The following is a 10,275-nucleotide window of genomic DNA, read 5'->3' as shown; positions in this document are numbered from 1 at the left end:
TTTAGTACCCCACCCTCCTCAAAGCCAGGCCAGGCTCTAGTGCCAGAGAACCCAGTGACACACACTCACACCCCAGGCACATCTGCATAGGCGTCCCACCTCCCTCTGCTGCTCGGGGATCTACCTGGCCTCACAGGTAAGTTCTTGAGTCTTCAGCCAGCTGCCAGGCCAGCGTCCCTGCAGGCTGCCCTGCACATGGAGGAGGGCTGGGAGCTGATCAGCCAGATCTGGGCCTCTCCGAGCCTGCCCGGCAGGTAAGAGGGCCACGTGGATGGAGACTGGCTGAGAGAGTTGGTTCCAATCTGTAGGACCCTGTGCCCAGGGCAGGCCCTGAGCTGGCAGGCTCCCTGTGACTGGAGCATCCTGGCTGAGAGTTTGGTGGTCTCCCTGGGAGCCCAGCCAGTGTTCCAGTGATGTGAAGCTGAGGGACCTGGTGACTGGGAGGCCTGGCACATTCTGCCTCCCCATCAGGCCTCCTGACCTCAGATGTGGCTGGGAGACGTCAGCAGAGCAAAGGGATCAAGGCCTGCTGGCCTCACCAAGGGCAAGTAGGACCTCTCTGAGCCCAGTGCTCCCATCTGAGCACAAAATCACAGGCAGCCTCGTGGGCTGGAGACCAATAATGGTGCCCGTGCCAGGCCAACTCTCTGGCCTAGGGTACAGGCCACACTGCCCAGACCCCTCTGGCTGCTGCACTGTGGCCCTGACCACACCTTTGCCTGTTGCGTCCCTGTCACCCTTGTCCTAGGATTGGCTTACCAGGTCATTGTGGAGTACATTCAATTCCCAGACACATGGGAGCTGAGGGGGAACCAAGACCCCCAGCTCCTGTGCACTTGCGCCTGCACCCGGCCATGCACCCAGAGCCACCTCCCCAGTGGGTACTGGTTGCTGGGTGCCACGAGTGAATCCCCCCCACAGCCACATGGAGGTGTGTCCCCCATTGTGTAAATGGGGAACATGAGGTCAAGCTCACAGAGCCAGCAGGAGGCTGAGGCTTGTCCCCCATGTCAGCTCTTCCCCCAAGGTCCCTGCATGCAGGAGCTCCCAGATGAGGAAGAGTTCTCCCCACAGGGCCACGTCAGACCAGATGACAAGCCATGTGGCATTGGCCATCATTCTCGGCTCAGGGCTAGTGTGGACCACGATCCCATGCTCCTGGGTGGCTATAATGATCTAGGACCCCGGGCTGGCCCACCACTGCTAAAGATTGTGCCCCGCCTGCCTGTAGGTTCAAAGCCCCCTCCTGCAGCAGCTGGGGGCAGCCGTTCTGGGGCACAGGCCCACGTGTTTCATCCATCAAGCCCGGATGTCCTGGCTGTTCTGGCCTGGGGCTGGGCCTACAGTTCTGTGTGGTGGGAGTGGGGCTGAGACCTGCAAGCCAGCCACTGCAGGCTGTGGGAAAGATTTCGTCTGCCCCCCGCCCCAGTCAGCACCTTGGCCAGCGCCCTCCTCGCTGGAAGCCCAGCCTGTAGGATGACTCCTGAATGTCTGCTGTGGGTGTTGGCTGGGGGGAGGGAGAGGTAGGTGTGGGCCAGCACTGAGGGGGCCCATGGCAGGCAGAGGAGGAGCTGAGCAGGGCTGGGTGGCAGGTCAGTTGGCCTCCAGCAGGATGCAGCTGTCTCCTCAGGCTGGAGACAGTGGCGGGGGTGGGGTAGGGGTATGGTAAGCCATGTTTATCAGGGTGTGGGCAGGTCCAGGAAAGCATGAGGGATGGGGCTGCAGCCTCTGGTCCAGGAGCACAGCCAGCCCTAGGGGTCAGTGCTCAGGGCTGGAGCCAGAGACACCGTGGGGAGAGCCTGGTTGCACACTGCTGACTAGTCCCTGGGTCGCCCAGCAAGGGTGGAGAGATGACAGGCCATTCGGGCCACACTGATCTGAGTTCTCCAGGCTTTCTGCACACATAGCTCTGGGGATCAGGAGTGGGTTTGGCCTGGAGACTGCAGACAGCTCTGCTCTTGGGGCTGAACAATCCTGTCACCCCTGCCTGGCCTGGGCTTCTGCCTGAATTGTCCCCCTCAGACCCACCACAATGGCCTTCTGTCAGCTCACCCACTACACCCATCCAGTAAAGCCACATACAGGGCTGCCTCACCCCCCTCCTCCTCCCTGGGGACCAGCCTCCAAGTTCAGCCTGTCAGGCATGAGCGGGCCCTCCCAGCTGTGTGACCTCAGTCCAGCCCCTTGCCCTCTCTGAGCTCAGGGCAGCATGTGGATGAGGCCGACACTAACACCTCCTGGGATAGATCAACTGGCCGCCGTCCCTCCTTTGCCCAACCTATCCTATTCCCTGAGAGGCCTGTACAAGGCCCTGAGGGGGCACGTGGATTCTCACTCAAACCTCCAGGTCCACTGGAGGTAGAATCCAGCTTGGACAAGGGGACCCTTCCACTGTGGCTGGTGCTGGGTGACAGGGACAGGAGTCAACCTGCTCAGATGCTCCCAGAGGCTTGCTTCCATCTTGGACAGAAAGACCTGTGGTGGCTTTGCTTGGGCAGCTGATGTGGTACCCATGGGCATGTGATCCCTTGACACCCTCCCAGGGAGGGATGGGGGAATAAGGGCCATGGCCTCTGCTGCACACATTTTGGGCCACCCCAAGGCAGTGCAAGAAAGGACCTGTTAGCTCCAAGGGCATGCAGCAAACCTGCTTCCACCCAGGTGCTGCTCCAATGTGACCTTTCCCAGCACTCTGAGTGGGTGGCTGGGAATGTGGTCGCAGTTCCAGGGAGCTGGGGGGCGCCAGCCTGCCATCTGCTCTCTCTGCACAGGGCAGCTGTCTGCCCAAGGCCCAAAAGAACTCTGTGCCAGGCCTGCTAAGTGCATCATCCCATTCTGTCCTATGGTGTAGACAGTACCACCACTACCCATTTTACAGACAAGAAAATGGAGGTCAGGGGAACTTAGGTAGACCCACATCCTGGCAGCCCCTCCCAGGATGACCTTTGCCCACAGCCACTACTTCACCCAGAAACCCCCATCACCCCAACCTCAGGGCTGCAGAGGGTGTCTTGGCCTTCCGTCATCAGCCCTGTGCCCCTGAGGACACCCACTACACCCATCCAGTAAAGCCACATACACTACTAAGCCTGAGTTGGCCCAGCAGGAGCCTCTCTGTGACTTCAGAATGGGTCTGCAATGCCCACCCTGCCTTCCACTCCAATCTACTCCAGCTGGCAGGCATGGCCACGCCTAGGCCTGCCTGAGGAGTGCCTCTGAGGAGTCCCTCTGCCCACCTTTGGTGCATATTAGGCCATAATTAATCTGCTTCTTCATCTCTTATTCATCAAAGCCACACACAGCAGCAATGGGGGCCAATGGAGGGAAGGGGCTGACAGCCCAATCCCTGGCAGCATCCCCAAGAATCCCGCTGGGCCTGCCCATCTCCAAATGCCTCCAATCTCCACACCAACTAGAGGCTTCCTCCCACAGGATGGCATCCTGGATTCTGCTATGCTGGATGCTCTTTTTGCCAGCACCTCCCACCTCTGGGAGGCTGCCGGGCATGGTCGAGGAAGTGTGTGTATTACACAGTGGTGGCCCTCACTGCACATCCCATCCCCGCTTCTAGTGGCCGGTCTCCAGGACGGGAACCTAAGCCTGGAGAGGGTAGGGGACTCAGGCTGAGTGGGACCCACAGCACTGGCACATGGCACCCAAGGCTGCATCTGCCCCTTCTGCTGACTCCCAGAAGATGCGGTGAGTCCCCAGGGCTCCCTAGTGGTCATTGGGGGGTGGGCTCAGGGTCCTGTCTCAGTGAGTGTAGGTTGGTGGCCTCTGTCTGGGCACTGACTGAGACCGGGGCTAGGGCTGAGTAGGACGTTCCTGGTCCCTGAGGGCCTAGGGCTGAGTAGGACGTTCCTGGTCCCTGAGGGCCAAAAGTCTGGAAGGCAGGGTCCCCAGGCTGTGCCCAAGGCATCAGCACTTGATTCATGCCCCTCCCCCACCCCTGCAGGGAATGCGGATCCTTCCAGAGCCACCCACCCGCCAGTGACAGCTAAATTGGGAGCCACTGTTCACAGCAGGAGCCCAGCGAGCGGTCAAAACCGGGTCGGGAGAGGGGGGCACCTGGTTAGAGGACCCACAAGCACCCAGTGGGGTGGGGAAGGCAGGCCTAGGCGTGACCATGGCTGCCAGCTGGAGTAGATTGGAGTGGAGGGCAGGGTGGGCATTGCAAACCCATTCCGAAGTCACAGTGAGAGGCTCCTTCTGGGCCAGCTCAGGCTTAGTGCCCAGTCTTGCTTTTCCCAGGGCTCCCTGGGCCCCTGAGACCCTCTCTGGGCTGCCATGATCCACAGGGCATGAAGATTTGCTCTATTTTTCAGATGGAGAGGCTGAGGGCAGAGAAGGCCCAGTCCAACTTGGAGCTCAGAAATCCCACCCAAAGTGTACTGTGGAGAACCCCCTGGCCATCCTCCCCTCAATGCCTTCATCTGCTCTCTTGCTCAGTCACTTAGTCATTCAACAAACACATTGGAAGACTGCTTCCAGTCCACGCTTATATGGACTCGACTCCTCTCATTCTCACAGGGTACAAATGGGGAAATTTAGCCCCAGGGAAGACAAACTTGTCCTGGGGTCAGTCAGCTAATGAACCCAAAACAAAGGGTGTGCCCATGCCAAGTGGTCCCCAAGAAGCCCACAGGGACTGATACAGTGGGGCAGGCAATTGGGACAGAGATGGCTTGGCACTCACCTGGTGCCCCACATTCTTCTGGGGTGGCTCAGTCCAAGGTCTTGAGGCTCTTCCCCCACCCCCCAGCAAGTGGCTCTGCACCCCAAGAGCCATGGGACAGAGAGCCATGCCCCATTCCCCAGCTTATCCTGGACTGAGCCTCACCCTGACCACTGTCCAGGGTCCCAAGCAGGGTGCAGGACAGGTGTCAAACCTGCCCTTTGAGTGAGATAGAGGTCTCTGTGGCCAGTCCTGAGGACTAGTGTCCTGGGCTGGGACTCACCAGGTGCAGGTTCTGAGTTTTCTCATCTGTTCATTGGGCCCTATCACCAGCCTCTTTCACAGGGGTTGAAGGGCACGTTTGCAATGCCTGGCGTGAGGAGGGGGCTCTGAGGCGGCTGCAGCAGCAGGCAGGCCTCTGAGACTGGGGTATTTTTAGCCAGGATTCCTGCTGACAGGCCAGGCTGGCCGAGGTTTGCTGCCAGCCACAGAGGCAATTCTCCCAGTCTGCGTCAGGACATTCAGGGTCTGCCATCCAAGTCCAGCCCGGCTCAGGGCCCCCGCCCCACCAGCCCATCCAGCTGCAGCCCTTCCCAGTCAGGTGGCTAGTTTCTCCCAGGGGAGGCTCTCCCAGGTCAGGCATTCTGGGAACTGAGCCTGGGCCCTGAGGGTGCAGCTGAGAACTGGTGAAGGGAGACTGGGAGCAGAGCCATCGGCTGCCTATGTGCTGAATCTTGGGCTCCCGGCCACCACTCTTGACCAGACTGAGAGCTGGGTTTCTGGGCGTCTCCAATCAATGCCCAGGGTCTGGGCTCCAGGGTCTGGGCTAAGGATGTGTAAGTTCGGCCTGAGGGCCCACTGTCTGCTGCTTCCCACCTGCCTGCAGGCCTCCTCTGGAATGACTGGTCAGCAGAGTGGCCATAGCCACCTGCCCCTGGCCTAGCTCCTCTCCCGGCCATCCCTGCCCAGTGCTCTCCACCTGCTCTGGCCACTGGGTCTCTCCAGCCCGTCCTACAGGGTGGGCTGGCTCTGCATATGAGCAGAAGGGCCCACAGCTGGGCCTGCAGAGCATCCCGGCTCGGCCAGGACCACTTGCTTTCCCATAGACAAGTGAGGACACCCAGAAAGAATGTCCTCCGCTTGGGCCACTCCCTTGGCACACTCCCTTTCCAAGGCCAGGGGGCAGAACCACTGTTCAGCACGCTGGACAGCGCCGCGCCTGCGCACTCTGCCGCAAGGGCGGGGCCGGGATGGGGCGGGGCCGCGGGCGCAGGTCAGAGGAGGTGGTCCGGGCGCTGCGCCCTGGGGCGCGTCCTGGGCCTCGCTGGAGTTCTGAGTGGTGGTTCTCTGACTAAATCAAGAGGCCTTGCCAAAGCAATTCTGAGCAAGCAAAGAAACCCAGGCAAAATTTTAAAATAAGCATACCGAGGGAGACGGGCCATGTGGGATCCTAAAATATATTCTAGAACCACAATAATTAACACAGCCCATGGGCAGTCAGATGATGGGAAGGAAAACCCAGAAAGAGACTCCAATGCGAATATGAGAAGGGAGCAGGTGAAATTCAGGAGGAAAAATGGATTATTCAACAAATAATTCAAAATATATAACAAATACATCATCTTAGGACAGCTAAACAGACGTTTGGGGGAAATTTTTGGATTCCCTACCTCACTCCCGATACTAAAATAAGTTCCAAATGGACTAAAGCTTTAAAAAGTAAAAAACCATAAAACTACTAGAAGAAGAAAAAAAAAACTGTAAACTTGAATCATTCTAAGAATTATACAAAAACCAGAAGCCATGAAGTACACGATGGATATATTCAACCTCATAAAAATAAAAGGCAGATGCATGGCAGTGAGAGGGGGGGCACAAAATAAAAAGATAAACAACATACTGTGGGAGTATCGGAGACATTTCACAAAAGGCCACTTCTTGTTACATATAACAAATTCTTACGAATCAGTGAGAAAAAGACCAACAAACCAAGAGAAAAATGACCAAGATATGAAATGAACCCATCAAAACAGGCTCAACTTCACTCAAAATAAGAAAGATGCAAATTTAAATTGCTGTAAGATGCAATACCCCCACCCCCTGACAGGGCAACAGATTTCATTAAGGTTGGGGGACTCACTCTGCGAGAGAGGGGACACCTGCAGGTAGTGATGGGGGCTGGGGGGGCCCACAGGTAGGGATGGGGGTAGGGGGACACATGAAGGTAGAGATGGAGGATGGGGGGACACCTGCAGGTAGGGATGGAGGGTGGGGGGACATCTGTAGGAAGGGATGGGGAGTGAGGGAGGGCACCTGCAGGTAGGGCTGTATTGTCAGATGGCTGGAGATGGGGTGAGAGTGAGACACACTCTTGTGCCCCTTTTATCTACATTACAGGTTGGGGATCCACTCAAAACAGGAAATAAAGCATTATTTACAAAGAAAACAAATGACCCCATCCCCTCCTGGCTGCCACCACTGACAAGGTGGCAGGCAGGGACTCTCCTGGTGCCCACCTGTGCGGAGCTGCCACCAGGCACCTGGAAGAGCCTCCCCCCACCCTCGTTTTCACTGACGCTGTGCTAGCAAGACCTGCTTTAATTAGTCTGTCGTCCAGCTGTCCTGCTTCTCGGCAGCAGTGCCAGATTAACAGGGGTGCACAGGGGCCCTGCTCCCCGGCTCCCACTGCAGCCCGTCACCAGAAGCTCCACTGCCCCTCCTCATGGGTCCAGTCAGCTTCACCCACATTGCTTTATCATACCCCAGCTATCCCCACTTGTCACAGGTCGCTAGCAGATCCTTGGCCTCTCACAGACTGGCCACATGTCCCTGGGCAGTCCCTTCCCCTCCCAGCCTCAGTTTCCCTGTTGGTGAAATGGGGTAAGACCTACTTCTTAGGAGGTAGAATTAACAAGAATAGGGAAGGCAGGAGTGGTGGGACATGGGAAGAGCATCCCTCCCAGGGTCCCAAAGTGGGTTGGGGGTCCCTGAGTTTGCAGGTCCTGCCTAGGCATGTCCATGTGGGAGGTGCAAAGACAACAGTCATTTGGAGAAGAGGTGGGTAATCCAGGAGGGTTCCCTGGAAGAGGCAGATAGCTGGTCCCTGAGTGCTGGGCCAGGGCAACCAAGGCTGACTGTCCACTCCTTAGGGACCCACTTGCCTAGTTTTGCCTCCCCGCCCCCCACCTGGACCAAAGAGGGGATGCTTGACCAGCCTGGGCTCTGGGCAGCCCCCGGGGCTGGGCTTCAAGGACCAGAGTGAGGCGGAAGCTGTTTTCACTGAAACAGAGCATGGGTCTCTCCTGCCCCATAACTCACCAGCTTGTCTTGTCCTGGCAGAGCTTTCTGGGGAAAAGGTCATCTTTTCAGCTGAGGCTGACTGGAGGTGGGAGGATGGCAGCAGGGCCGGGTGCGGAGGAGTGAGACTTGGGGGGTGAGAACTGGGGGGAGGCACCTCCAGCAGCCACTCTGCCTGCTGGGTCAGGAACGCCTCCTGTGTGCCCCTCAGGGAGCAGGCTATGCTGCCCCTGTCCCACCCAGGTCTTAGGACAGGGAGACCCCATCTGGGGGACCCAGGCTCCTGAGAGGGGGGCGTCCAGCCCCGAGAGCATCTGGCCACAGTTGGGGAAAAGGCTCTTCCATGTGCTTGTCGGGTGTGGAGCATGATGTGGACGTGGCAGCAGCTTGGGCCCATGTCACAGATAAGGAGACTGAAGTCTAGGAGGGTCTCTGTGGTACAGGAAGTAAGGAGTGGGGAAGGGCCACAGCCAGATATGTGGTGGGTCACTGTCTCCACCTTGTCCAGGCCTGACTCCTGGGTAGTCCCCTGGATGCCCGGTGGGCTGGGTCCCAGGTGCCAAACCACACCTCTGTGTCCCTTTGTTCTTGGGAAGTTTCAATGACTAAAAAGCAGATCCTACAACAGAAAAAGGACATCAGGTAAAAACGAAGGAAAGAGGAGTAAAGTATGTGCTTTAGTTGATAATAATAATTTATCAATATTGGTTCATCAATTACACATACTAAGTAAAATGTTAACAATAGGGGAAACTGGGATGGGAGCTCCCTAGGTTATCCTCTCAATTTTTCTGTAAATATAAAACTGTTCTAAAATTTTAAAGTTTATTTAAAAAAAAAAAAAAGGAGAAGAAGAGATGGATTTGTCAGCAGAAGTCTGGGATATACAGAATGGAGCAGGAGGACACCCTCCCTCCAGTGACAACCCAGGCCGTGTGTGCCCATTTCACCCCGTCGGGCCAGTCCTGTGCTGCCCTTCCCTGCTCTCCCCTCACCGATGCCTGCTGCCGCCTGGGACACCCTCTGAACCCCTCTTCCTGGCCGTGTGAGGCCTGATGGGTGTAATCCATGAACCCCACACGGTTGGACGTGGCAGTGGGTTCTGAATTAGGCAGGCTCTTACTCTGCAGAGAGTATCCCTGCACTTAGGACCTGGCCCTGCCACCTTTCCAGGTGGGACGAGGGGGTGGCCCCATCTGAGCTCACAGGGTGTGGGGGCCATGGGCTGGGGCCCAGCTGGCCCTTTCCCGTGAGGCTGTGGCCCCCTTCAGTTTCTTCTGCAGAAAAGAGTGTGGTGGGTGATGCCCAGGCCTGAGGGTCAGACAGGCGGGGTTCAACCCCAACCCCTGTAGCCCTATCCCTCCCTAGCTGAGTGACCTCATTGCCAGGCTGGGGCTCCTGTGATAGAACAGGGACCAGTTAGCTCCCGCTAAGCTCCGGGGAGGTGGCACATGGGCAGCAGTCCTCAGCTAACTGTGCCCACCCAACGAGGGGCCAAGCAGGGCTCTGCCTGTGGCAGGTGTTTCCTCTACTGGGCTGGGGAGCCCAGATTAGTCCAAATTAGGTGATGTCCATGTGCTCATCTCCAGGAGCAACGAGGGGTTGGGGATGGGGTGGAGGACCCAGCTCTGTTACTGACCTCTGTGTGCCAGGCCCTGCACCCACCACGCCAGAGGCTCCATCAGTTCCAGCCTCTGCCCCTCCTTCTCCTTACGCAGCCCAAGGACTCACCCGGGGCTCATCTGGGAGCCTGGAGCCCTGACCCAGCCCCAAGGCACACACATCCACTAAAACCTCCCATTTGGTGACACTAAGGGGCAGCACCTAGGGGTGGCCATGGCCCCTCCTCTGCTAAGATTTGGTCCAGATATGTCACTAGATCCCGCAAACTTGCGTCTCATAGCTTCTCATGGGGTGTGAGGACGCTGACTGGTCATGGGAACCTCTCTACTGAAAAGGGACACCAGACCATCGCCAGCATCTTTCCAGAAGGGAGTACCCGCTCCCAGGAGTTTAACGTAAAACATAGAGGGACACCTAGATGCTGTGCTGGGGCAACACCTAGTGAAGCTGTCCGGCTCCTGCTGTGCCCTGTCACAGGGCCCTGGCCTGTATACTCTTTCTTTGTGTTCACAACACTTGCCTGCTCCAGAAACCAGGACCATGGCTCCATGGGCACAGCCCGTGAGGGTGAGGGCTGCCCTGGGCCAAGCTGCTCAAGTGAAAAGGGGTCCAGGCCAAGGAAGGCAGGTGCAAAGCCTGGGCCTCATGGAGCCAGCCTGGGGTGCAGCCAGCCCTGCTGC

Source organism: Pseudorca crassidens, chromosome 12 (genome assembly GCF_039906515.1).
Source record: "Pseudorca crassidens isolate mPseCra1 chromosome 12, mPseCra1.hap1, whole genome shotgun sequence".
In the NCBI taxonomy this organism is placed as follows: domain Eukaryota; kingdom Metazoa; phylum Chordata; class Mammalia; order Artiodactyla; family Delphinidae; genus Pseudorca; species Pseudorca crassidens.
Note: the sequence above shows the minus strand (reverse complement) of the source record.